Genomic DNA, 7,932 nt, shown 5'->3' on the forward strand with positions numbered 1-7,932 from the left:
CCATATGGGCATCTAAAAGTGGTCTTATGTTGGTCCTCTAAAGCAATTGGGATTTGGTTATAGCCGGAATATCCATCAAGAAAACAATAGTATTCATGTCCAGCTAACCTCTCTAACATATGATCAATGAATGGCAATGGGAAGTGGTCCTTCCAGGTTGCCGCATTAAGTTTCCTGTAGTCTATGCACACACGCCATCCTGTTTGGACACGGGTAGGGATCAACTCATTATTGGCATTAGGAACTACAGTCACCTCAGACTTCTTAGGCACTACGTGAACTGGGCTTACCCATTGGCTGTCAGAAATAGGATAAATTTTTCCATGATCCAAGCACTTTAGGATCTCTTTCTTAATGGCTTCCATCATCACTGGGTTAGCTCTTCTTTGGGGTTCCGTGGATGGTTTGGAATCCTCCATAAGATGTGTATGATGTTGCACAATGGAAGGGCTTATACCCTTGATATCAGTCATGGTCCAACCTAAGGCTTCCTTATTATCTTTTAACACTTTAAGTAACTCCTCTTCCTGGCTAGAAGTCAAATTTGAAGAAATTATTACAGGAAGAGTCTGGTCAGGCCCTAGGAAAACATACCTCAAATTAGATGGCAGCTCCTTAAGATCTAGCTTAGGGGGCTCAACTATGAAAGGTTTGGGAATGGAATTGGAAAGGGGTCCTAAGGGCTCCACAAGTGTGTGAAGACTCAAGATTTCAGAAAAGAAATTTTCACTGTCATCATCCAACTCATCCATACACTCTTGGAATTCTGAATCAAAATCAATATCAAAGTTGGTAACTAAATCATCAGAAAAATCCATAAAATCCTCAAGCATATTGATCTCTTCTTCCATATGTGGTTGCTTGCCAATCCTAAACATGTTAAACTCAACAGTTTGGTTACTAAAAGATAATCTTAGGAAACCATTCCGACAATTGATTAATGCATTACTGGTAGCCAAGAATGGTCTTCCTAAAATTATTGGGATCTCATCCTTGGTTGAGAAGGGCTTAGTATCTAACACAATGAAATCAATAGGGAAAATAAATTCCCCCACCTTTAGTAAGACATCCTCAACCATCCCTTTAGGAATCTTAACAGATCTACTGCCAACTGAAGAATAGTTCTAGTGGCTTTCAATTCTCCCAATCCAAGTTGCTTGTACACATGATAAGGTAAAAGATTCACACTTGCGCCAAGGTCAAGTAAAGCATGCTCAATATAGGTGTTGCCTATGACACAAGATATGGTAGGGCTCCCTGGATCCTTATATTTGGCGGCTATAGGCTGAGTAATTATGGAACTAATGTTACCTGCCTAGAACGCCTTTTTGGGCACACTAGTGATACGTTTGTGAGTACACAAATCTTTCAATACCTTTGCATAGGCGGGGATCTGGGATATGGCATCCAAAAGAGGGATGTTCACTTCTACCTTTTTGAAGACTTCTAAAATTTTGTCCATGGAAGCAGTCTTCCTTTTGTTTACCAAGCGATTAGGAAATGGGACAGGATGAACATAAGGACTGTTAGGGATTTGCCTCTGTTCAGAAGAATCATTTTTGGTTTCCTCAACCAAATCATCTTTAGTTTCAGAAAAATCTTTAGGTTCATCAGACGAACCTGAAACAAGAGGCACACTTGTATCCTCAACTGAAGGAGAGTTAACATAAGTAATAGATGAGGAAGATTTAGGAACGCTCTGTAGGTACTCTCTACCACTCCTAAGGGTATAAACAACATTACATTGGTTAGAGGGCCCTTGTTGGGTCTGACCTTGTACTATATTCAGTGGTGCATTAGTTGGTCCTTGTGAACTAACAGGCTGATGATGCCTAGGGTTAGGCTCTGGTTGACTGGGTAAAGTTCCTTTCTCCCTCTCACGCATAATTGAGACAACTTGAGTGAGTTCTCTTGTAAGATTTTGATGGCTTGTCATGAGGAGGGCCATATTTTTTCCAAGTCACTAATTCTACTTGCCTCTCCAGTGTTAGTAAACCCAGGGGCTTGCTGATAAGATGATAGAAGAGGGGCCCTAGGAAAACTCGCTTGAGGTCCTACATTTGACCTAGGAAAAGTATTTTGGGAAAAAGATTGTTGTGCAAAGGGAGGCCTTTGGGGTCCAGGTTGACCTTGATTATAGAAAGTGGAAGGTCCTGCTTGGTTGCCTTGATTCCAAGAGAAATTTGGGTGATTTCTCCATCCTGGATTATAGGTGTTACTATATGGATTATTCTGGTATAAGGCATTAACACTATCATTAGAAGTGCCCCCAGAGGTGTTGGGGCATTCTTCTATGACATGTCCAGGGGATTGGCACCAAGCACAAATCTAAACCAAATTGACTGATGATGGCTCTCTAGGAACAATAGCCTCAATCCTCTTGATTAGGCTATCCAAATGGGCTTCCTTGGCTACTATCCCATCCACAAAATATCCTTTCCCTCCTATGGTTCTTTCACTCTCTTGGGTTGATTCCCACTCACGGGTTTTGTCAGCTAAGTCAAGTAAGAATTCCCATGCCTTTCCTTCATCTGTAAAGGATGTGAATCCCTCAGGGCACATAGACTCTATCATTTGTTTAGTTGGTTAATCAATACCCTCATAAATTATTTGATATAAATGCCATAGGTCTAGGCCATGGTGAGGGAATTCTTAGAGTAGATCCTTGAATCTCTCTATAAGTTTGGAAAATGACTCACTAGGCTTTTGCCTAAACTGAAGGATATCACTTCTAAGCTTATTGGTCTTGTGAGTTGGGAAAAACTTCTTAAGGAAGACAACTGTGAACTGTTCCCATGAGGTTATGGAATTTGTGGGTAATCCATACAACCACTTCTTAGCTTGGTCTTTCAATGCAAAAGTGATAAACCTAAGCTTAACAGCATCATCAGAAAGCTGTTGGATCTTAATTAGAACACATACCTCTTCAAATTCCCTTAGAAATAGGTATGCATCCTCAGAGGTCAACCCATGGAAGTGGGGCAACATAGTGATGTATTGAGATTTGAGTTCAAAATTATTGCCCTGGGCTTTTGGTAGAACTATGCAGGAAGGTTGGGCTGTTCTAGCAGGGTAGAACCTATCTTTCAGAGATTTAGGTGAAGGGTTTTGCTGTTGGTCTCCCATATTGAAGGGTTTTAAAGAGAGCAAACGTATAGGGTCACTACTTGTTGGATCTCTTCTTTCTAACCGATTCTTAGTATTACGTATCCACTTAACACTCATGCAACAGAAAAACTTCCCACAACTAAAGTAAGACAAGCACAAAAGAATGGATAGCAAAACTTTTTGATGATTTTTTTGATTTTTTTTTTGATTTTATTTTTTATTTTTTATTTTTTTTGCTTTTTGGGAGCTTACCGGCAGGGATCCGGGGTTGCTCAGGTCAATTCCTGAGGTACTGCTACAGGGTGAAACCTGTCTTTATCATACTGTGAGGCATGGCGATCTCCACTGATACAACTATTATTGCAAGTTGTTCTTCTCAGGATTTCAACAAACAAAAGAAAAGAAAAAATATAAAACAAAGCAAACAAAGCACTCCGATTTACTAAAAGAAAGTGAAAAATAACATGGAACTGTCTCCCCGGCAACGGCACCAAAAACTTGTTTGAAATTTAAAATGTAACCGCAAGCGTACGGATCATTGTAGCTACGGGTCGAACACAGGGAGAGCAGCCACTTTATTTTTTATTTCTTTTAATAATGCGAAAATGAACCAATTAATGGTTGTGATCTAATTCTAATTACCGTCCTAAACATAAGTATCTAAAATAACGTCCTAACCATTCGTCATCTAAGAATTTAAAGACGCAAGCCACGTAATTAAAATTAAATAAATAAATAACTAAAAATAAACAACCCACGCAATTAAAAAAAAATAATAATAAAGAAAAAAATAAAAGCTAAAATAAAAATAAAGTAAAAGAAAGGGGATAAAACTAGAGAGAGACTCACAAGTAGGTTTCTCTACTTAGCCCGAGGGATGCATCATAATATGAGCTTCCCTACTTGACCAGAGAGTCACTCTTACAAGGGTTTCTCTACTTGGCTTTAGGGAAAAGGAGACAATTAAAATAAAAGCAATAAATTGATGGTTCTATGGCTAGGAGGGGCAAAGCCAACACATACACTAGCCATGAACCTTGGGGGAAAGGAATAGCAATAATGTAACGATTGAAATAAAAATCCTAAATTAAGAAAGAAAGGGTAGTCAGAAGAGGGAATGAGAGGGGGGAGAGAAGACTACTGAAGGAGCTTACTTACTTGAATCAATGCTTGAACTTGAAAAAAAAATTGCTCCACGGCTCGTGATCTTGTCACCTAGATCTAAGCCTAGAACTATAACTTAAAAAATTACAACTGAATTGCATAAATCATAAACATAAAAAGAACTGAATAAAAATAAAAGAGTGCTTGCATTAATTGACATAAAAAAAACTATTACAAAAGTGATTAAAGCAAAAATAGAGAAGAACTAAAACTAAAGAGAGAGCAAGAGAAAGAGAGAGCAACTAAAAAAAACTAGAAGAAGAATGAATTGTCTCTCCTCCTTTTACATGAGTTGTATTTATAGGGAATGGGGAGGTAGGGTAACAATTTTTTCCTAAAAGAGAGAAACCCATAATTGATTGTGAGATCTTTTGAGACCAAAAGTGCTAAGGTGGAGGAGAGAGAAGAGAGAAATAAATTTCCTATAATTTTTTTCTTATTTTCTTTCCTTTTTTTTCTAATTTATTTTTCTTCTTTTTCTCTCTCCTAGGGACGATTTTCTTCCTTCTTGCTTTATGTGATTTGGACAATCTTTTGGTGGATGATGATGTGGAGGAGAGAGAAGATTTGGACAATCTTTATTTCTCCTCTTTTTTTTTTCTTCTCTTCTTGCGCAGGAACCCTTCCATGATTTTGCTTGCTTCTAATTTGATGTGGAAATCCCTTCCATGCCCTTAGTGCTTTAAGTGAGTGAAAAGCAAGAAATCTTCAACAAAATCTTCTAAAAAAAACAACCATAAGATTCGAACTTGAGACCTCTTGGTGAGCAAGAGAATTTTGTACACCATAGCTCACCAACTAAGCTAGGTAGTTGTTGTTACGAAAAACAAATCTTTAATCACTTAAAGATGTGGTCCATCGATCCTTGTTGGCATTTGGAGTATTCCTTGTACCTCTGGGACAATTGCAAACAGGCTGGTTCTGCATCTCGGTTTAGTTCTGATCCATTATTCTTTTTCTAGCCCGAAAAGAATAATCATTTGTATGGGTGACCAAACGAATGTGTACTTTTAATTGAACACGTCCATCTTGCTCAGAATTTCGTCATCTTCGTAACCATGAAAGGAAATAGGACCTCTTTACGTGTAAAATTGAAGATATAGCGTCCGATAGTCCTTAAGGCCTTGAAAATATAAAACCTGCAAAAAAAGAGTAAAACCCAAGGTAGCTCCATTCTAAATATGTAAAATGCATGTTTTACTACCCTAGATTTCACACATAAATGTGCTCATCAGTATGTCTTGTTTTTTCTTTTTCTCTTTTTTTTGAACAAAAAGTGAAAAACAAAAAAAGGTAGAAACGAGAATTGACGGAACGACAAAAAGTAGTTTCATCATTCCAGTTTCGTTCCAAATAAAAATAAAAACGATATTTTGACACAGAAACTGAAATTTCTGTTTTTAACATGAAACGTCATTTCTGGAACGAAAATGTTACCAAACGTAGCCTTAGTCATACCTCTCGAATGTTAAGTAACAATTGGTAGATCTTGCCGATGGTAGGTTGCGTTATCTGTAGTCCATAGTTCCACTAAAAAAAAGTCAAATGAACCAATTCTCACCTCAATATTATATTGTCAATGTTGATAAGACGAGACAAATAACAATAAATTCACCAATAACGAAACTATATATAAAGACAAAAAAATTCAGAATTCAAGTGTGATCAAATATTCTCACTTCACCTTAGTCGATCTCTATGTGAATATGAAATCAGCCTTAATTTTTGTAAAAATCATCAAAAAAACAATTACAAAATAACAAAGTAATGATCAAGGAAGTCTCACATCCCTCAATCAAGCCTGGTAATGTAAAGCATCATTACCACAACAAACAACGCATCTCCTACATCAAAGTTGTAAATTTATGTAAACTAGTGTTCTTATAAAATATGCACAGACAAAAACTCTTGTGGTAGAGGAATCATGTAACACACATAGCACATTATTCCATGCAATCATAATCATAATTTAACACATAATATTAGTAAATAAAATTATGTAATCAATGTTCAATTTGAAAATTTTTGCTATGTACGTATGATGCAAATCATAGAACAAAATTCAATTTGCTCCTCATTCTCTTATGTACATAATATTAGGTCTACAAAATCATACTTTTAATGAAAAAACACCATGAAATTCAAGTTTTAGAATAGATTTAATGTTCATAAAATTCTCTTTTGGATAATACTATAAACATAAGCAAGTTAGGGTGGTGGTTCCACTCACGTTGATGTCGTTTCAAATATCGTTTAATCAAAATTCTGTCTTAACATATTCTAGCTACTGACTTAGAAAAATAGAAAATAAATACCTCTAAAATTCTAAATAAGTTGAAATTAGATCATATTGAAACCTAACCCATCTATATAAGTCTCATATAAAAAAAAAAACCTTCTTAGGCTAAGTATCAATCCCCCTAAAAAAGGGTCTGCAGACTGATAGAACGCCTACAAGCACCATCTCCATGTCGATTGACAATTGTTAGATCGCAACAGTGCGTATTAGCAGAATCTGGTGCTTTCATCATCCCCACATTGATTAGCAAGTGGTGGGTCGCACTAGTGCTTGTTAGTAGAACTCGAGTGACCCACCGCCTCCCGTCCATGTCTCAGTCTTGGTGGTAGCACACCGCGCGGTTGTGACACAAAAGGTGGTACTTCAGGAAGCATTGATCCGAGCTGCTAAATCATAACTCTGACCAATGCGTTTGACTCCAGGACTTGAAGTTGTAATGTTTGCAGTTGTGAATTCATGCACGAGTGCTAGGATCTAGCTGCTCTAGTTGTGGAGGAGGAAGGATGTTCATCGATTGTAGTTTCTTGGTTTCCTTTAATGTTCCTTGCTACCTGGTTCCTTCCTAGTCAGCCCTTGGGGTGACATATCCATCCGCAGGAGTGGTAGAGGATCAAAACCAGCCAAACACAGGCTCTTCCTCTAAGGCATGATTTTTAGTTAGTAGCTTTGCTAATGTCTTTCTCACTGACGGTGTCAATCTATTGCGATAGCAAATCATCCTAGGCTTTCTGTGCAACTCGTAAAGAGGAATAAATAGAAGAAAGTGAGCATTAGGCTGATCCGACGAGGGACTCTCCAATACCTAAGTCAAATCTCTCTACAAACAGTAAATTTAGGAATAATGAAAACGTATCAATCCCTTTAAAGAGCGTTTACTTGAGTATTTATAGTTGTAGAAAGGCGATTTTGGAGAGTCCCGTCTTGGTAACCATCCTGGAGCTAGTATGAGTCTAGGTATGGTAGGAGTCCAAATGAAATTTTCAATCCCTTTATTCATATGCAAATCCTAATACTTGTTTCTTTTCTTTTATGAAGACTCCATTTGGTTGCAAGGGGAAGTGAAATTTTCATTCTTAAAGAGGAAAAGTTTGTAATCATTACCCTATGTGATTATATCATTTAACTTCAAATTATTCCATATTTGGTTAATAAATTTCACTTGGCTTTGTATCCAAAACCCTTTGCTATAATGTATAAAAAATTACATGTAAAATATGTCATTCCAAAATATGATTAAAAAATGTGGCAGTTCATAAAATCACATGTGTAATGATTATAAAAGTTTCTCTTTTAAATATGAAAATATCACTTCTTTTCTACTTAAATAACCCTTGCAACCTTTCTTTTTTTTTTCTTTTTTT

The 7,932-nt window shown here is 36.9% G+C and overlaps 1 non-coding gene across 1 annotated transcript; it reads left to right on the forward strand.

Moving 5' to 3' along the window:
* The first annotated feature begins 2,632 nt into the window (after positions 1-2,632).
* LOC122063181 lies at positions 2,633-2,739 on the forward strand. Its single transcript, XR_006135220.1, has one exon. It is a non-coding gene; the product is annotated as a small nucleolar RNA R71 (small nucleolar RNA).
* Positions 2,740-7,932: the final 5,193 nt, after the last annotated feature.

The sequence above is a fragment of the Macadamia integrifolia genome, unplaced genomic scaffold (genome assembly GCF_013358625.1).
Source record: "Macadamia integrifolia cultivar HAES 741 unplaced genomic scaffold, SCU_Mint_v3 scaffold1235, whole genome shotgun sequence".
Taxonomy (NCBI): domain Eukaryota; kingdom Viridiplantae; phylum Streptophyta; class Magnoliopsida; order Proteales; family Proteaceae; genus Macadamia; species Macadamia integrifolia.